We start from the raw sequence: 20,164 nt of genomic DNA, 5'->3' as shown, positions 1-20,164 counted from the left end.
TGTTGAAATTTTAAACCCCAGTACTTCAGAATGTGACTGTATTTACAGATGGGGCCTTTAAAATGGTTATTAAAATAAAATGAAATCATGTGGGTAGACGCTAATCCAGTATAACTGGTACCCTTATAAGAAGAGGAAATTAGGACACAGATACTGTGATATTGTGATTTATAATAAGAATATACATTTGGTCTTCACTCCTGTTTTTGGCACAAAGCTCCTAAAATTTTTGGAATTTCCTGTGATGAGAGTGATAAAACATTCTTTGTTGTTAATAAGGTGACTTTTGGAAAATACCTAAGGATGGGGGCTGGTTAATAGGGGTGCCACCTATTGTATGAAAGGGTTGGAACTTTCAGTATCACCCTCCTGACATCCAAGGAGGGGAGAGAGGCAGGAGATTGAGTTCAGTCACCAATGACCAATGAATTAATCAATCGTGTCTATGAAGCTTCTATAAAATGCCCCAAAAACAGGATCTGGAGAGCTTATGAGTTTGTGGGCATGTGGAAATTTGGAGAGAGTAGCACATCCAGAGAGAGTATGGGAAGCTCCTCACTCTTTCCTCATACATTGCCTATGCATTTCTTATATCTAGCTGTTCCTGAGTTGTATCCATTTATAATAATCTGGAAATCTAATAAGTAAAATGCTTCTCTGAGTTCTGTGAGCTGATCTAGCAAATTAATCAAACCTAAGGAGGGTGGGGCCGGGGTGCGGGGGGTGGCGGTCACTGGAACCTCCAATCTATAGCCAGTCTGTCAGAAACACATGTGACAGTCTGGACTTGCAATTGGTTTCTGATGTGCAGGGAGGGAGGGGGCAGTCTTGTAGGATTGAGTCCTTAACTTGTGGGATCTGGCACTATCTCTAGGTAGTGTCAGAATTGAATAATTGAGTTGAAGCAATTATTGGAGAAGAATTGCTTGGTGGTATGGAAAAAAATCACACACTGTAACTGGTGTCAGAATGGTAGACATGCAGAGGAGGAAGATCAAATGAACATCAAGATGGCTGTCCCCAAACCAAAGAGAGAGGCCTCAGAGGAAACCAACCTCTTGCCAAACTCTTGATCTTAGTCTTCTAGCCTCCATAACTCTGAGAAAATAAATACCTTGATTAAGCCACTTAGTCTGTGGTACTTCAGGTAGGCCCAGCAAATTAATTGTTTTAATTCATTCTCCTCATTTTGATATATTATTTTTCTATTTTAATTTAAAATACTTAATTTCCTTATCTGACCCTTGGTTTGTTTAGAAGTACATTATACAATTGCCATACATTTGTGGATTATCATGATAGTTTTTAACTGATTTTCTTTTCTTTTTTTCTCTCTTCTTTTTTCTTTTCTTTCCCTTTGCCTTTGCCTTTGCTTTTGCCTTTGCCTTTGCCTTTGCCTTTGCCTTTGCCTTTGCCTTTGCCTTTGCCTTTGCCTTTCCCTTTGCCTTTGCCTTTCCCTTTCTTTTTCCCTTTCCCTTTCTCTTTCTTTCTTTTCTTTTTGTGTTTAGTGTGTTCAGGGAGCATATATTATATGCCTTGCTTTTCATTCCAGAATATGGTTTATCTTTCTCAATATTCCATGTTTACTTGTGAATGTATATTCTGCTGTTGTGGGTCTAGCGTTCCAAAATATCAGTTAGGTCAAATTAGTTGATATATTGTACAAATTTTCTCTGTTCTTGCGTGATCTTGACTATATGTTCTACCAATTCCTGAGAAAAGAGTGCTGGAATCTCAAACTATAATTGTCAATTTTAGTTCTTGTGTTAGTTCTGTCAGTTTTTGCCTCATGTTTTGTTTTTGTTTTTGTTTTTGTTTTATTCTGATATTAAAGTACATACACAAGGGTTTTTTTTTAATGAATTGGCCCTTTTTCATGATAATAAGTTCATCTTTATTATTGTTAATATTTTTGTTTGATAATTTCTGGGGCACCTGGGTGGCTCAGTCTATTTAGCGTCCAACTTTGGCTTGGTCATGATCTTGCAGTTCACAAGTTCAAGCCTCACATTGGGCTCACTACTGTCAGCCTGTCAGAACAGAGTCTGTTTTGGGTCCTCTGTCCCCATCTTTCTGTCCCTCCCCTGCTTGCACTCTCTCAAAAATAAATAAACATTAAAAAAAAGAAATGTATTTTTATAACATTATTATAGATTTTCAGCTTTCTTTTGGTTAGTCATGTGGTATGTTTTTTCCAACCTGTTATTTTTAACAAATATTAAGCACATCTTTATATATATATATGTTGTATAAACTTTGTTTGTAGCTTAGTCTCATATTTTATTCAAACTTAAATTTTCTGTCCTTTGAAATATTTGAATGATTTTCATTTAGTGTATTTGCTGATATGGTTATATTTAAATCTGCCATTTTGTGGGGCACCTGGGTGGCTTAGTTGGTGAAGTGCCTGTCTCTTGATTTTGGCTCAGGTGATGATCTTGCAGTGTGTGGGATCGAGCCCTTTGTTGGGCTCTGCACTGACAGTGCAGAGCCTGCTTTGGATTCTCTCTCTCCCTCTCTCTCTGTCCATCACCTGCTCACTCTCTCTCTTTCTCTCTCAAAATAAATAAATAAACTTAAATTGAAATCTACCATTTTGTTGTTTTCTGTTTATACAATATATCCTTTCTTTCTTTTCCTTCTTTTCCTTCCTTCTTTTGGATTGTTTGAGTGCTTTATGATTATATATTATCTCCACTATTAGATTATTGTCTATTCCTCCTTGTATGGTTTCAGTGGTACTCTAGCTTTAAGAAAACCAATTTTAATTTTAATTACTGTCATGCCAGTTCACAAAGAATGAAAACTTTCAACATGTACCTCCTTTTTATATCTCCTCTCTTTTCTGTTTTTATAACATATTTACCTGCAGATGTTATAAAAGTTAAAACACGTTGCTATTATTTTTTATTTAAATAGTTAATTATCAGGGCGCCTGGGTGGCGCAGTCGGTTAGGCGTCCGACTTCAGCCAGGTCGCGATCTCGTGGTCCGTGAGTTCGAGCCCCGCGTCGGGCTCTGGGCTGATGGCTCAGAGCCTGGAGCCTGTTTCGGATTCTGTGTCTCCCTCTCTCTCTACCCCTCCCCCGTTCATGCTCTGTCTCTCTCTGTCCCAAAAATAAATAAACGTTGAAAAAAAAATAAATAGTTAATTATCTTTCATAGAGATTAAAATGAGAGAAAATTTTTGCATGTTACTACTTGTTTACCATGTGTCATTCTCATTATTTCCTATGTAGATTCAAATTTCCATCAGGTATCATTTTCCTTTTGATGGAAGAGTTTCCTGTAACATTTCTTAGTTTGGTAAGCTGGTGGTGAATTCTCTCAGCTTTTATTTTCTGAAAAAGGCTTCATTCTGTCTTCACTTTTGATAGTTTGTTAATTATAGACTTCTAGGTTGACAATTGTTCATTCCTCTCCTACCCCCAAAATTAAATGTGTTATTCCATTGCCTTTAGCCAAACATAGTTTCAGAAAACAAGTCTGCTGTTATTTTTTTAATGTTTGATCTGTGTTTATTATGTCTGTGTCTATAAAACATATAAAAAATGTTTCTTTTCTCTGGATGCTTTTAAGAGTTTCTCCTTGTCATTGTACATAGGAATTTGATATTTGATATGTCTTTACATGGTTTTATTTTTATTTATTCTACTTGAATTTTGGTGAGATTTTTGGATATGTGGATTTCTGGTTTTCATCAAATTTGGAAAAATTGTGATGATTATTTCTTCAAATATCCTTTATCTGCCGTTTCTTCTCCTGGGACCTGAGTTACACATGTACTAGACGATCGTCTTTTTCATCCTTTGGTTCTCAGAAGAATATTGCCCTGCCATGATCACATCCTTATCCTGGGAACCTGTGAATATGTTACCTTACATGGTGAAAAGGACTTTGCAGATATGATTGTGTTAAGGACATTGAGATGGAAAGATTGTCCTGGTTTATTTGAGTGGGTCTGATTTCACCTAGATCCTTACAAGCAGAGCACACTTTTCTGGCTGTGGTTGTGACTACTAAAGAGGGTCAGAGGGATATTCTCAACCCACTGTTGATGGCTTAAAATGAAGAAACCATGAGCGAAGGAACAAGGGTGACCTATAGAAACTAGAAAAGGCAAGGAAACAGATTCTACTCTAAAGCCTTTAGAAGAAAATAGCCCTGCCTACACTTTAATGGTAGTCCAGTGAGACCAGTATTGGTCTGTTCTAACTGTAACATAATAAATTTGTATTGTTTAAGCCACTACATTTTTGGCAGTTTGTATGGAAGCAGTAGAAAACCAATACAGTCCTAAGGTCTCTAATGCCCTGTTTATTGTTTTCTAGTGTTCATTTTCCTCTGTATTTCATTTTGAATAATTTCTAATTATGTCAAATTCAAATTTACTCTTCTTTCCTTCTGCAGCATCTAAACTTCTGTTAATCCCATCCAATAGGTTTTCCATTTGATATATTTGTTTTCATCTTTAGTTGAACATTTTGTATTTTTATTCTTTCTCCCTCTTTATATACATGTTGTCCTAAACATCTTCTTATAACCTTTATGATAGTGGTTAAGATTCTTGTCTCCTAATTCTATCCTCTCTCTAATCTCTGGGTTGGTTTTGTTAACTGATTTTTTCCTGCTTCTTTAGATTCCTAGTAATATATATATATATATATATATATATATATATATATATATATATATATATATTTTCTTTTTTGGATGCCAGGCATTCTAAAATTTATATTGTTAAAAGCTGATGTTTGTAATATTCCTTTAAAGAGTGCTAAGCTTTGTTCTTGCATGCAGTTAACTCACTAATGGATCAGTTTGATCCTTTGAAGCTTCTTTTTTGAGCTTTATTAGAGAAAGGACAGTCCAGCATTTATTCTGGAGCTAATTTAGTTCCATTAATAGAAAATGCTTCTAAGGATTCTAGCCAATGTTTAACTGTTTGATGAGGTTTCACCATTCTGTCTAGTGATAACTGCAAGTATTCTTCCTAGCCTTTCCTTGGTTCCAAGAATCATTAGGTGTACCCTTGTTCTGTGGGTTTTTATACTACACATGTCCAGATTAGTTCAGAGCCAAAGACACTCAATGAGAGCCTTTTGAACCTTTCAGGAGCTCTTTAGTTTCATCATTTTCAACATTTTTCTCTACAACTTTTTCTCCTCAGTCTCTCTTACTCGTAGTTCTGCTTCCTTACCTCAGTGAGATTACCAGGTTCTGTCTGATATTCTCCTTCTGTGATATGGTCTGAACACTGAATCCTGTTAGTAACCTGGGCAGTTGCATGGCTTACCTTATTTGTTGTCTTTCTCCAAGGAACCATAGTTCTTTACAGCCTCTTGTTAAATATCTGTAAAAAAGAGTTCCATATATTTTATATTTTTAGTTTTTATGATGGAATGATTGCAGTTAATAAATTCATGGGCAGAAGTGGAAATCTGTTGGGTTTTTTCTTTATTTTTTTTGAATATTAAATAAATGGAATCATACTGTATGTATTCTTTTGCTATTTCTTTTTCCCCAATATTATATTTACAGATTTATACATGTTGCTGTTTGTAACTATACTTTATCAATTTATCTACTCTATAGTATTCTACTGTATGATCACATCAGTAGCTATTTCCTTTGATGGTCTCCTCTTATTTGCTGTTACAGAAATGCCACTATGAATATTCTTTTTGGAAAGGTCTTTTTTTTTTTAATGTTTCATTTATTCTTGAGAGAAAGAGAGACAGAGCATGAGTAAGGGAGGGGCACAGAGAGAGAGGGATACAGAATCCAAAGCAGAATCCAGGCTCTGAGCTGTCAGCACAGAGCCCTACATGGGGCTCGAACTCACAAGCCGTGAGATCATGACCTGAGCCGAAGTCAGACGCTCAACTGACTGAGCCACCCAAGCGCCCCAACCACTATGAATATTCTTAAACATGTCTTTGAGTATACTAAGAATTTCTTTATCATATATAGGTGCAATAAATTAAAAAGAACCAAGAATACAGTTCTTCCCATTTATTAGGTATTGCAAATTGTTTTCAAAGTGGTAGTTTCAGTTCACACTTTCACTTGTAGTGTGTAAGTTTTGATTGGTTCAACTTTAAAATTTTTGATAATGTAGTTTGAAAGGGTTTGTTATTAAAGCTTTATTTGCATGATTAATGGCATTAAACATCTTTCCATATATTGATTACTTTTTCCTCTTCTGTGAAATGCCTTTTTATATTTTTGCCAATTCTCCTAATGGGTAGGTTCATTTTACTATTAATATAGAAGAGTAACCTGGATACTCACCATTATTTTTTTGGTATGGCAAATTGTCTTCTAATTTTAAAAGAAAAATCTAGGGGCGCCTGGGTGGCGCAGTCGGTTAAGCGTCCGACTTCAGCCAGGTCACGATCTCGCGGTCCGTGAGTTCGAGCCCCGCGTCAGGCTCTGGGCTGATGGCTCAGAGCCTGGAGCCTGTTTCCGATTCTGTGTCTCCCTCTCTCTCTGCCCCTCCCCCGTTCATGCTCTGTCTCTCTCTTCAAATAAACGTTGAAAAAAAATAAAAAAAAAAAAAACTGATTTAAAAGAAAAATCTATTTACAGGGCACCAGGAAGGCTACGTTGCTTAAGCATCTGACTTTGGCTCAGCTCATGATCTCACTGTTCATGAGTTTGAGCCCCACATCAGGTGAGCTAGAGCCCCACTTCGGGTGAACCCCACTTTTCTCTCTCCCTTTGTCTCTCTACCCTTCATGAGATTCTCTCTCTCTCCCTCTCTCTCTGCCCCTTGCTCACTTGTGCCTTCTCTCTCTCTCAAAAAAAAAATCTATTTAGGTATATGAATAGATGAATAGAAATGCTTATGTTTATTAAAGTACAATTTATCCAAACTTACCCTATAATTGTTAGCTTTTGTGTCTTGAGATATTATTCTTTAGCTCAAGGTCATATGTATACCATATATATACATATATATATATATATATATATACACACACACACACACACCATATATATACCATATAAATATATATACCATATATATATACCATATAAATATATATATACCATATATATATATACCAAATATATATACCATATATATACATATATATACCATATATATACCATATATATATACCATATATATATATACCAAATATATATCATATATATACAAATGTATATATAAGTATATAATTAATGAGTTTATATAATAATTTTGTTCAATTTTCTAAACTTGTATTAATACTGAACTCCTTTAGCAGTTTTATAGAACTGTTAAAAGCTGGTGCATCAAAAATTCCCTTCTCAAGAGTATTTTGGTTACTCCTGGGTTTTTCTTTTATATATTAAACTTAGGAAAAAAGAATCTATAAAGCTTAAAAAGTACTCTGAATTTTGTCTGTAATTGTACATAATCTATAGGTTAAGTTAGGGAAAATTTACTTTAAAAATATTTATTTCTTTTGCGAGAGAGAATGAGAGAGCATGAGCAGGAGAGGGGCATGCAGAGAGGGAGAAAAAGGGAATCCCAAACAGGCTGTCAGATCCTGTCTACTGTCATCTACCATCAGAGTAGAATTCGATGTAGGGCTTGAACTCAGGAACCACGAGATTGTGATGTGAGCTGAAACCCAAGAGTCAGAGCCTTAAGTCACTGAGCCATAGGCACCCCAAATTAGGGAAAATTTACTTTTTTACAGTGAGCTTTTTATTCAATATATTATATTTTTTATTATGATTTAATATTTTTACATAGAAGTATATATTTTATGAAATTTGTACAAGGTGTTTTATAGGTTTTCAGGCCATTATAAATAACAACTAACATGTGACATTAAGTTCATTTGCTTGTGACAGAAAAGCCAGAGTAATACTTCTAAATAAGATAGAAAAGTATTTATCTTTAAAAGAAGTCTGGAGACAAATTCCCTAGAACATAATTCTTTTTATCACAGAATTTTATCCCATGGTCCAAGATGATTGCTAGAGCTCCAGCCTTTAGGGCCACATTCCAGCTAGTAGAAAGGAAGCCAAATTGAAGAAAGAGAAATTCCTTCCTTTTAGACCAGTGCTCAGAAGTTGCACAAACACTTCTGATTATGAAACTGCTTTTAAGCATAACGATGAACAAAAATAAAAATGGCTGCAGTAATGTTTCAGGGAAGCTCATTTTAAAGTAACCTTTTCCCTCTCTTGCACAAACCTCTCCTCTTTCTTTCTTAGCCTTTTGTTTTAGGAACCTTGTACCACCCTAAAGACATGACAAAGGAGGCTGGCAACAAGTACATGATTCCTGTCAAAACCAGCTAGAGCCTGTATTTCCCTGTAAAACTCCCCCAGCCCCTCTGGGCAGGCAGGCTTGCAGGTTTTTGAAGGCTGCAGCTTACTGCGGCCTGCTTTGGCCTGGCAAAACATTAAAGCTATTGTTTCTCTTATTCCCAAACTCTGTCTTCATGTAATAGTTTGGCTCTGAAGCACAGAGGTCGACTTTCAACAATTACATCTCATTAGATAAAACTTGGTCCAGAGTGACTGGGAAATATAATATCTGTCCAGAAAGCTTCATGACTAAATAAACATTATGCATTCTATTACTGCTATAGACTAAATTTTTATGTCGAAATCCTAACCCCCAGTGTGATGGTATTAGGAGATGGGATCATTGAGAGATGATTAACTCAGACGTTGGGGCCCCCATGAATGGGACTACTACCTTTATAAAATGCCCCAGCGAGCTCCCTTGCCCTTTCCCACTGTGTGTGGTCACAGCAAGAAGATGGCTGCCTATAAGCCAGGAAATGGGCCCTCACCGGATATTGAATCTGCTGGCACCTTGATCTTGGACTTCACAGCCTTCAGAACCGTGAGAAATGAATTTCTGTTGTTTCTAAGCCACCTAGTCTGTAGTATTTTGTTATAGCAGCCCAAACACACTAAGGGACTTGCTAAAGAAAGAAGGGACTGTAGTATATATAAATCCAACAGTCCCAGTCCTTTGATTTTTCTTTTAACTGAACTAAGTATTGGAGAAGCGTTATACTCTAGGAAGAGCGACCAGCCGATGACTGATGGATGTAAGTCTGTAAATGCCAGGCTACCTTGTTCCATGGGTCTGAGGCACACCTGTACCAACCCCCAGAGTTTCTCAGCAGAAGTAAACAACTTGCTTGATAATGCACACTTCAGTGACTGCCTTCTGTTCTCTGTACCAGTTTTGTTCTCTCCTACCAGTGTTTCCTGGTTTCATGTCCCCAACTATTCTTTCTCTATGAATATAAGTATATTCACAATATAAATATAGTATGCACACTGTCTTTACTAGAAAACAAACTTTAAAGCTTCATTTTAGGAAAAAAGAGTAACAAACTTCCTTTAACTAATGTCTTGGTAGAGTGCTCGAAACAAAGGACATTAATATCCAGAAGACTTTAGTAATCGTGGCTAGCGTGATGCTGGCAATTTAGAGCAGAGAACGTTCCCCTCATTAATGTCCTCATGGCAGAAAACAGCCATCTTTTCTTGCAGGCCTGTTTTGTAGCCCCCCTGGCTTCTCCTGTGGCTTTGTTAAACACAGGACTCTTAAATGGGCTTATTGACTTTTTTCAATCCATATTAGCATACCTCTCTCCTAAATAGCTGGGAGTTGGGACTTGCTGCATTCCATTGTTAGTAACACTTACTAAAATCAGTAATAGAACAGTGGGAATAAAATCACAGAGGGGTATAAAAGCTAGCACACTAAAATATTAAAGTCCAACTGTGAAAAGCTTTCCATGATATTTTTTTCCATATCAAAATGTGTTTTAAACACTTTTTGAGTATTATTATAATTAACTATAGTAGCTTTGTAAGCAGTTCCTTTTGTAAGAGAAAAACCCACCATCACTTAGAGGTTACTGGTTTTTGACACTGAGCTCTTAAGTGGATAATTATATTTATTGAGAGGTGATGCTCACTTGACCACTTGGCGTTTTGGTTTGGGCCAAGGGAAAACAAGGCAGGTGAAGTGTTTTTATGTACAATGTAACAGATATTGCTATTGTGACTCCATTTCTCAGGCGTTGTTGGTTAACTAAATCTTTATTTCCAGAAACTGCAATGTTCCCTCTCTTCCTTGTTCTTGGAAAATTAAAAGCTTCTACCTTAGAGAAGTGAATGATACATTATCCACTCACTCTAAATTGAACCCATTTGGAGCTATTTGCATCTTGTAGAACCTGCGGCTGAGTGCTGCGCTCAGAGGTGTAATGAGCGGTTGTCACAACACACTGGAGGTGGCCCCATAACAAAATGATCCCCTGTCAATCCCCTCACAGGAAATGCTTTGGCAACCTGTAATTCGGCCCCAGTATTAACATCCTGCCTGGGTTTTGTTAAATGGCACTTTCTAGGAAGTAGATCTGGGGAACTTGTGTTTAATAATGTTTAAAGAGGAATATTTGATGGAAGTTTTAGAAAGCATCACATGGGGTTAACAGTGATTTGTCATTTGTTTCTAATTAAAGGACCTAATCTCTTATCACTGAAGCAGTTGTTTTTTTTTTTTATACTAAAGGCACAGATGTGAATGGAAACATATTAATGAGATGTCATACTACATAGTCATTTAGTGTTTTGTTTAACTTAAACATAGCAGAAAATGTGTGTCTAAGTAGACACGTGTAATGACATCCTGATAGAATTATAATTTCCTGCATTTGCATAATCTTCAGTAAAATTCACACTAGGTTCACCTTGCATTGCTAATTTCATTTCCCAAATCTGCATTTTTAGAAAATTAAAGAAAAGTCAGACTTAAAGTACTTTGGGAGTAGAAAGAGCTTATTGTTAGGTTCCTTCAAATTAAAACTGGAATTGTAATTTAAATATTTGAGTGCCAGGTGTTCTAAAAAGTGACAAGAACCATTCAAATCAACGGGAAGTTTTGCATTTCCTGAAGCTACTTAAAATCCTCTAGGCTAAATCATCTCAGGAGTTTGGCAAGTCTTCAGTCTCAGCCGGAGCTTCAGTGTGACTTCTGGGTTTGGGAAATCATGTTTGTCTGATCAAGTGCCCTGGTGTGCCCAGTTCCAGGATTCCATGAGCTATAACTTCCAAAAGTCAGTCAGGTAATTGGGCAATGAGAGAAGCAGCAGGAGCAACCGTATTTAACTACCCCCTGATGTGGACCACATGACTCTCCATTAGCCCAGCAAGACAGCTCTGGATGCTGGTGAAAATCAGGTGATCTCAAAATAGTTTGGGGATATGGAAAGGCATCAAAATTAGACATCCACCTCGGATTATTAGTGTGATTGCCAGTAGGAAAACCTAATTATTCCCTGTTCTGGTTAAAAGGTGCTTATGAAACTGTCTTCCAAGTTCTGTCTACCTGGCATACTATGTTTCAGAGGTCTCATTTGATGAAGTTTTGGGGTGATGGAGGGGTTTGTGGGGTCTGGAGCCAATGGCCAAGAAAGAATTCTTCAAGATGTCTTTCGTGCAAAAAGGTGATTTTATTAAAGTATGGGACAGGACCCATGGGCAGGAAGAGCTGCGCTGGGTCATGACAGGCAACTCATTGTATACCCACAGGTTGGGAGAGGGTCACGGATAGAGTAAGTCTGTAAGGTATTTTGGGAGCAAGGTTTCCAGGACCTTGAGGGGCTAGCTGTTCCTAGGGAAATGCCACTTATTACTGTTTAATAAAAAGCCCAGTCATGAGTCCCTTCAGATGTATATGGGGCCAGGGGTGGGGGGAAGCATAAGCTTGAAGCATGATTGCCAGCATATATCTTGGGGCAGTTGAGTTAAAGGATGTAGACACTTACAGGATCCTCGAGGTTGGGATAATGTTAAGCTAAGGTTCTCTTTTGCCCCTAGCAAAGTGTCATCATCCATCCAGGCAGCTGAGCTCCTGGAGGGAGGTCACCTGGAGGGAGGTCACTCTGCCGGTTTCAAGGACTTGTCAGTGGGCTGTAGTCAGTAAAGGAATTTAATTTTTCATTTGCCTTAGTTTCCCACATTACCATGACAAACACTTAAACCCCTTTCCTTTGTTCTTGGATAGCCAGGAGTGTCCAAGGAATATCACACATATTCCACCTGGTGGGGGATGGGGTGTGCCAGCCTGTATTTTGCCCTCAGCTTGGGGGCAAATTAGGTTTAATCCACAGCCACACTCGTGGCTATGCAGGATTGCGTTTAGTGTCCTTGGTGGAGTATATGTCTGTTGAAGAGAGAAATGAACTTCTAGCAGAATGAATGGCTTTGAACATAAGGTTGGTGACTGATTATAGAGCAAATTGTTAGAATGATTAGGAATTTCCTATATTTTCAAAGATGAACTATAATGTCTTTGCTCAGAAATTAGCAGACTTCAGCTGAAAACATTTACCTGGAGGTAGCAGACAAATGTGTAGGCTCGCAATATTCAATTACTGTTAAGAGAATGGCCTCTGAAATCAGAAAGCCTTGCTGGCTACCAAATGTATGATCTCAGGACAGTTATGTAACCTCCCCTCTGAGTTTTCTCTTCTTTAACAGTACTTACAATGATTCATTACAAGGATTAAGTAAGATATTTTCTCAACACAAAAAGGACAAATGGACACATGATACATTCTAACATATTGCCAGAAAATTCTCTCTGATGAGGAATGTCTACAATGTACTACTTTCAGCCTATAGGGCATAATTCTGTGGCGACTTGAAAATGGCAAAACTGGGAGACAGATCACCAAACCAAATTAGAGTTCAGAATAACTTGACCAGTTGTGAGAGACTAAGTATGGCAGAATGGATGAATTAGAATTTTATGAATACAGAATTTTATAAAATGTTCATTTATTTATTTTTGAGAGAGAGGCAGAGAGAGGGAGATAGAGAATCCCAGGCATTTTCTGTGCTGTCAGCATAGACATGATATGGGGCTTGAACTCACCAACCGTGAGATCATGACCTGAGCTGAGATCAAGAGTCAGACACTTAACCAACTGAGCCACCAGGCGCCCCATGAATTCAGAATTTAAAGGCCTGAGAAAGAATATGATAAAGGAAATATTCTGCCAGCTATCCACATCGCCAGGCCCTACTTATCAGGAAGTGATCAGTCAGATTCTTGGAGGGGAACTAAAGGTATCCAGGACAGGTGTTTTAAGGAGATTATCCAAGCAGATACGTATGGTGGTATGAATAGGGTAGAAAGAATCCACAAAGAATGGGGGAGCACGAACCCAGGGAGTAATGAGAGTGAGAAGCTATTGCTGTCCTTGGGCTGGAAGTGGCAGGGACTGGTGTTTGCAGAGCATGGGGAGAGCTAGAGCCTTGAGCTGGGAAAGCCTGACGCTGGATAACAAACAGTTCCTCAAAACTCCATGTGTATAAAAATCACCTTGGCTTATTGCTAAAGAGCAGATCCTAATTCCGTCACTCTGCAATAGGGCCCAGATTCTACAATTTTAACAAGACCTCAGGTGATTTTGATGCTACCCATCACATCCTTAGGCCATGCTGTAAGGAACAATGGCATAGAGATACTTAGTCACTGCCTCATCTAGCATATCCAAGCTAGTGTCTGGAAGTGTCTGGAAAAGAAATGCCCCTTAGTTTCTGAAAGTCGCTTTTCTTTACATAAAGTGTATTTTAAGACTCATTAAACTAAACTAAAATAACATTTAGGAAAGCAAGCAGAACATAAAGAAAAAGATGATTTCAAATGCAGTCTTAAGCCATCAGATAAGCTTCCTTTCTCCAATACTTACTACAATTAGACTTACAGAAAGAGTGGGAAATACATGCACCAAAATACTGTAGTATCTATTTCTGGATAATAAAACACAAGTTATTTTTATTTGCTTCCTGTTTAGATCATTTTTCATTGTTTTTTTTTTTTTTTTTTTTTTTTTAATTTTTTTTTTTCAACGTTTATTTATTTTTGGGACAGAGAGAGACAAAGCATGAACGGGGGAGGGGCAGAGAGAGAGGGAGACACAGAATTGGAAACAGGCTCCAGGCTCTGAGCCATCAGCCCAGAGCCTGATGCGGGGCTCGAACTCACGGACCGCGAGATGGTGACCTGGCTGAAGTCGGACGCTTAACCGACTGCGCCACCCAGGCGCCCCCCATTTTTCATTGTTTTTATACTCAGTATGTATTATAATTATTGCAGCAACAATATAAATTGTTAAAATGCACAAAGTATATGATAATGTTAAAAAGTAACTTTCTTCATATAGTTCTTTAAATTGACAGATAGCTCTAATATTTCAAGGAAAATATTTAAAACATAAACTCCTCTATCAATTATATGTGCAAAGCCTTTGTAGGATCATAGTAAAATAAACTTTTGTATTATCAAATAAATCACTGAATTTGAGACTGAAAGCTTCAATATCACTTCTCAGAGCTGTTGATAAAACAAGGATTTCAGAGAAAATGAGCTGCTAGATAAACAAACACAATGTACTTCTGGTTACAGAGGATTTCTCACCTGATCAGCCAAACATGGATATTATTATATTGATGGGATAGAGGAGAAAAAGATTATCAGCTACCAATACATGTATAAAGTAAAGCTGTTTTCTCCCCAGCTATGGGATTGTCCCCAGATTCAACATTTGGCTCTCAGCTCTTCTCATCCCTTCACTCAAGACAACACTTCTTACTGACTTAAGTTATTCCTTTGCAGCTGACATCTGGAACTCTAACTTTTGCTTCGATGTAACTTCCAAGTGTCCTTACATTTCTGAGAGGTTTTTCTGTTAATGTCTACTGTTGGAAAATTAGAGGGGTTTGAGGATGGCAAAGAAAATCAAGTTAGAAAATAAAGAAATTCTCAAAGAAAGATGCAAATGTACCTACTATTTTTATAGATATTTGTGTATGTGTGTGTGTGGGGGGGATAAGCATAGATGAGATTAAATCTGTATAAATGAAAAAGAATCAGAGAATAATTCTCAATGGCAATGTCTTCAAAGTCTGCAGAGACAATGATTTTAGACTTAGGATCCTGTATGTAGTCGAACTAACATTAAATGTCACAGCAAAACGGACATTTCCAGAAATGTGAAGACTCCGATAATTTCATTGTACAAAGCTGTGCCTGAAAGAAAGTCTAAAGGTGGGACTCAGACAAAATAATAAGGATAATAATTAAAAAGCATAGAGAGCATGAGAAAGAAGGTTGAGAAAAAAAACTAGAAAAGAGCAAATACATAACTATGACTAATACTTTTCTGGTGCATAATGATAAAATGATTTTTCTCAATGCAAAACTCTGAATTAAACATGGGTGATGGCAAGTGGAGGAAGGAAAATGAAAATTAGTTAATGAAGTTCTTACATTATGGGAAGAGAGAAGGTAGGGAAAAGATGCAGATAGTTAATAATCTAGATGTTAATAAGTCCCTTGTTCCTGATACTCTTGAGCACTGTCTTGGAAGTTCAACATCAAGAAGACAAATTAGGATGAGAAAGTGTTAAAGAAGAATGACACCATCATTATTTCTAGATGATGTACTAATACTTCCAGGTAGTATAGTAAACTCCCTCGATAACATAAAAACAACTAGAAGAGACACAAAAGTTCAATGAGATAACTGAAACAAGATCAAAGTTAAAATTAGTACCTTTTCTAAACATCAAGAATGTATAGGTAGAAAATATTAAAGGAAAAAGTGAGTTCCTATCTAAAGAAATAGCAAAATCGGAAAAGCTAACTATATATAAAAAAATTAAATATATAAAATAAATATGAAAATAAACATGCAAATTATTTTTTAAATGACAAAATATCCTTAAAGTTATAGAGGAAAACTGAATAAATGGGTGAAATATATTATGTTCGTAGATAGGAACTTATGTTAGTATGGTAGCAGCTTTGTTTTGTAAAATTAAAAATCCTTTTTAGATTTCTTTTGGTTAGCACAGACGGGCACTAATGTAGATCTTTCCTAAAAGTGAAGCGGTGTGATGTAAACCTTTAGAAAGTGAGGGAATACTCTCTATTTTATGGCGTTTTTACTTACAAAAGGTTTCAGAGGAACTCTCTACTTTCAAATAGAGGAGGAAACCTGTAATGTGAACCAAGTAAGCAGCTTATTTTTCAAGATTGACGGCTTACGCATCAGCACCCAGGCCTCTGTGCTTGTGACCCATAGCTCTGATGTCATAAACCCTGACCCTCTCAGTTAGGGCCTGTCTTCAGGATGGACCCTAGAATCATTCAGTCTATGAACAAAAACCTTACAGCTACCATTCTCCTGTGTCAAGGTGGCATTCTTCTCCATTTGCTAGTCTCTTTGTTTCACCAGCAAGTGTTTCTGGTGGTCTTTTGGGGTGTTCATGGTCACTGTATCTTTATGAGGCCCTTGATGTGAATGGATGCCTGGGTAGATTTTATTACCTATGGAACGGAGCCAGTACATCGTTATTATTTCAGTAACAATGCATCTTTTCCTAGCTGTAAATGCTGGGGATACTTCTTTCCTTCTGTTCAAGTAGCATCTACCATTTCATAGGTCTCTACATTATTTGCCTGATTATTTAATATATTAATAAATAGCATGTTGCCATTACATTTGGTGTATCTAAAACCAAATTCATCAGTTCATAGTAAATTTTGTCCTTACTGTGTTTTATATTTTCTTCTGTTCTATCCCCAAATCTTCAGGATCCCAGATTTTTGATGATTGGTTTCATTTTGTGCTATTTCTAAGAATTTCTTCACAGGAAGGTATGATTTCAATTATTAGTCAAGAAGAAAGTATAAGTTAAAACAGCATTGTGTCAGGCATCCATTAAAATATGTTGTTGTTGTTTTTCCCTTTTCTGGTAAAAAACAGCTTAACATTTATATCTGTACCCAACTTGAGGTAATAATAGGATGAAAGTTGAGGTCAACCATACTATTTCTATATCAGACTGCCCCCCACCCCCAGGCCTCTATTCAGTATGTAGGAATTCTGGAAGTTCTAATTCTCTCTAAGTTCATTGTTGGGACGTCCACAGGGACCTCGTATGTACTCTGGGAACTGCTCTTTCTGCCAGAATATGGAATGCAATTTTTTTTTCTTTTTTCCTCTACTGGTCCATTGTGATGATGCTTCCATTAACTGCCAGTAACTAAAAGGATCACACTAATATCTGCATATGTTTCCACTGATGCTGTTTAAACTCATAGAAGCCAAATGAAAGCTGCTATTCCCTAAGGCCAAAATCATGGATACCTTGGCCAGTGGTGTACATTTTTTGCCCTAAAGAGATTATGCTGTCTCCAGAATAGCTGCTATTAGGCAAGGATACTGTGGTCATCATCAATATCTCATTCATTCGCTATTGCCAACTTAGCTTCAGCCAGTAGCACTTCCCCAGTGCTGAGGCAGCACTCGGTATCCACGGGAATTATGGAGAAATGACTTCTATCCATTTACTGTACTGCTCTCTCAAGGGTCAGGCCTGAGTTCACAGGAGATGGGCCAGGGGAGATGGGGGTGAGCCATATCATCTATTCTGTGAGTCACTCTTGGAAGACACAGCTTCTGTTTTTGAATCAACTCTACTCTTTTCCTTTAAGATGTTCCCTATTCTCATAGCCACACATCAAACAGTCCATCCACATTGACTTATAATGAGCCCATTTGACCTGGTCTTCAGATAAATGTAGATAGCCTTGAATTCTGAAATCATGTGATGTTCAAGCTGAATCCTCTATTTTAAAAAAGAGTAAATTTAAGGACACCTGGGTGGCTTAGTTGGTTGAGCATCTGACTCATGATTGTGGCTCAGGTCATACCATGGTTCATGGGTTAGAGCCCCATGTGTGTCTTTGTGCTGGCAGTGTGGAACCTGCTTCAGATTCTCTCTTTCTCTCTCAACTCCACTCGTGCTCTCTCTCTCTCTCTCTCTCTCTCTCTCTCTCTCAAAAATAAACAAACATTAAAAAAAATTTTTTTGAAAGTTAATTTAGAAAGCTATTTGTGTTCTATCTGCTTTGTATTTCAGAAACTTATTTCAGGGCACCTGGGTGGCTCAGTCGGTTAAACGTCTGACTTAGACCCAGGTCATAATCTCACGGTTCGTGAGTTCAAGCCCCACATCTGGCTCTGTGCTGACAGCCCAGAGCCTGGAGCCTGCTTTGGATTCTGTGTCTTCTTCCTCTCTTTCTGCCCCTCTCCCGCTCATGCTCTTTCTCTCAAAAATAAATAAACATTAAAAAAATTAAAGAAACTTATTTCAGAATAAGTCCTAAAAGAAAAAGCAAAAGAAGAGGAAGAAACACACACACACACACACACACACACACACACAAATACTAGCATCATGCTGAAAATAGTAAAAAAAAAAATGATGATATTACATATATCAGTTTTATAGTAGAATTTACAAAATGGCAAGAAAAAAGCAGCAACAAAGCATTCTGCCAGCGGGCTGCACAGCGCTGACTTCTGTCGTGCCGATGGCTGTGTACAGCAAATCCTTGGGAAAGAGAATGGTGAGGTCTCATGTTAGTGGTGGAGCAGCCCCCTAGGGAAGGCCTATATGGATAACACAATAATAACTGCAGGGTGGACACAAGAGGTTACGTGGCTGTTAGCTGCGTTCGAGAAATCAATTAGGTAGGCCACAGAGAAGTTTAAACTGGAAAAAAGTGTTGTTTGATATTTTCGTAGATAAACTCACTAGGAAACTTGAAGTTGAGGACTTAAGGAAAAATGCCGTTAAGAATTCTGGGAGGAACTGAGTCAGATGTTAAGAAGGATATTTATTGTTTATGTAAAAAGAGCTTGAGGAGTGCTGTTTTTTAAAACAGTAAAAATGATGAATTGGGCAATAGAAAAAGACGTGGGCATGAAACCCAAGTTTTTTTCTTTGAGGACATTCTCTGGTTTTTATTTTTATTTATTTATTTATTTATTTATTTATTTATTTATTTATTTATTTTAACATTTATTTATTTTTGAGACAGAGACAGACACAGCATGAACAGGGGAGGGGCAGAGAGAGAGGGAGACACAGAATCGGAAACAGGCTCCAGGCTCCGAGCCATCAGCCCAGAGCCCGACGTGGGGCTCGAACTCGCGGACCGCGAGATCGTGACCTGAGCTGAAGTCGGACGCTTAACCGACTGAGCCACCCAGGTGCCCCATTCTCTGGTTTTTAGAAGTGAAGTTCATGGGTATGAATTTCACTGTGTTTGTGAGGATCTTTGCCGACTCATAGCCTATCTTCTGAATAGTGTACAGATCAATGGCATTGGAGTCCAGAGATGTAGAACTGACTTGCAGCTTTTGCTTGCTTAGAGCTTCCATTTTATCATCTGTAAAGAAGCATGAAGCTTTTAGGTTTGTTTTGAGAGTAAACAATGTATCTAAAACTGCATAAAATCACCTGGCACTGATTTTTATCTAACAACTATGCACCAGAAACATAACGGGTTAGCTATTTTATTTTCCCAAGTTAGTGCTCAAAAAATTTCAAACCTATGGGAGAGTTGAAAGAATGGCACAATGAGCGCATAGAAACTCTTCACCAAAGTTTTTCAGTTTTTAATGCTTTGCCACAGGATCTTCCTTTCACCCTGTCATGTCACCCCAAACTGACTTAGCCTGCATCTCCTCAGAACAAGAATATTCTTCTACATAACCACATATATTAAAATACGGAATTTAACATTGATTCAATTATGTAATCCAAAATGTATCTCCTATTCAGTTTCCTCCCCGTTATCTAATAATGTCCTTGTAACTGCTTTTGTTGTTGTTTCTTTGTAGTTTTAAATTTTTTGTTTTGTTTTTATTCCAAGGTGCAAACCAAGATCACACATTGCATTTACGGATTCTCACCATTTTCTTTTTTTAAAAAAAGTTTTAAATGTTTATTTATTTTTGAGAGAGAGACAGAATGTGGGTGGGGGAGGAGCAGAGACAGAGAAACACAGAATATGAAGAAGTCTCCAGGTTCCACAAGCTGTCAGCACAGAGCCCAACGAGGGGCGGGGGGGGGGTGGCACTCAAACCCAGAGAACCGTGAGATCGTGACGTGAACTGAAGTCAGATGCTTAACTGACTGAGCCACCCAGGTGTCCCATTTTTCCAGCATTTTCAAAATAACATTGATATTTTAAAACTCCAGACCTATTATCTTTCAATTTGGATTTATCTGATGTTTTCCTCATGACTTAGATTCTAGTT

General features: G+C 37.5%; 2 long non-coding RNA genes across 3 annotated transcripts in view; one reads left to right on the top strand and one right to left on the bottom strand.

The window, feature by feature from the left end:
• The window catches only part of LOC123379145, an 81,126-nt gene extending 65,036 nt beyond the window's left edge, over positions 1–16,090 (bottom strand). Inside the window, exons 1-2 of the long non-coding RNA XR_006583190.1 lie at positions 16,001–16,090; positions 5,296–5,352 (exon numbers count right to left, since the gene is read on the bottom strand). This is a non-coding gene — a long non-coding RNA (uncharacterized LOC123379145). The remainder of the gene's footprint in view (positions 1–5,295; positions 5,353–16,000) is intronic.
• The window catches only part of LOC109502680, a 799,154-nt gene that overhangs the window by 489,129 nt on the left and 289,861 nt on the right, over positions 1–20,164 (top strand). The gene's annotated exons all lie outside the window — the stretch shown is intronic.

This window comes from Felis catus, chromosome C1 (genome assembly GCF_018350175.1).
Source record: "Felis catus isolate Fca126 chromosome C1, F.catus_Fca126_mat1.0, whole genome shotgun sequence".
NCBI lineage: Eukaryota > Metazoa > Chordata > Mammalia > Carnivora > Felidae > Felis > Felis catus.
The sequence above is the reverse complement of the archived record's forward strand: the minus strand, read 5'-3'. Positions and strand labels throughout refer to the sequence as shown.